Raw genomic sequence first — 1,187 nt, forward strand, 5'->3', positions numbered from 1 at the left:
TTCCATATTAATAGAGTTTTTTTTTCAATGCAGCCAACTTATTCCATTGTATAAGTGTGCTTTATTCTACTTAATCAAACCCCAAATGATAAAATTGGTTCAAGCCTTGCTATGAAAAACAATATTCCAGTGAATAACCTTACATAGCATATATAAGCATACCTGTAAGAAAAATGGGATCTCAGGGTCCACAGGTGGGTGTATATGTAATTGATGAAGAGTATCAAATTGACCTCATGGAGGCTGCATTCTCCTACCACCAATGTGCTGGGAGGAGGAGTAGCTTTTCCCCATAATAAGGTATGTTATCATTATTTGATTTTTGCTAAGCCGATAGGTGAAAAATGGTAGATCATTATATTTAAAATTTGCATTTTCACTATTCTGAGTGCTGTCAATCATCTTTCCATACATCAAATAGCTATGTATTCCTTTCCTGTGAACTCTCCATCTGTATCCTTTACCAAAGGCTTTTTGATTTTTCTTACTAACTTGAAGTACTTTATGTAGTAGGAAAATGCAGCTTTAAAAAAAAATCTGATATACGTTTTTCTATAGGTTGTCTTTTGACTTTGCTTAATAGAGACTCTTTTATGAGTCTTTAATGACATTTAGTTTTTTAGTCTTTCTTAGGGCTTCGCCACTCTGATATTTTAAAAGCAAATGAACAAATCTTTCCATGGTTTGCAGAATTTTGGAAGAAGTCTTCATTTTTTCATATAAACGTTAGAACCAGGCTTTAAAAAAAATCCATTATTTTTAGCTGGACTGCATTTAAATTTCACAGGTTCACCTAAGAGGAAATGAAATTCTGTGATGCATTGTTAAGCCTCCTTACTTGATCTAGTTATCCATGTTCCTTGTACATTTAAGTTCCCAGACATTTTGTCTGTTTGTTCACTATTACATGAAAGAATGGATACCATTAATATCTCGATTGTTTGTATGGCATCAGAATTTGTAAAAGCTCTTGAGCTATTTTTAATATAGTGGATTTATAAGAGCAGGAAGAGAGAATGCAGGGAGGGCTGTCAGCTGTAATAGAGGAAGGTGGGTTTTCAGGAAGCCAGTTTGCCTAAAGGCACTTTAAACTTTCCAATGCAATATACTCAGTGACTGTTGGGTGTGGTGAATGTTTGTCAAGCTTTGGGCCTGCCCAGCCCCTTTGAACCCCTTCTTACATTTTA

Source organism: Rousettus aegyptiacus, unplaced genomic scaffold (genome assembly GCF_014176215.1).
Source record: "Rousettus aegyptiacus isolate mRouAeg1 unplaced genomic scaffold, mRouAeg1.p scaffold_m13_p_7, whole genome shotgun sequence".
NCBI lineage: Eukaryota > Metazoa > Chordata > Mammalia > Chiroptera > Pteropodidae > Rousettus > Rousettus aegyptiacus.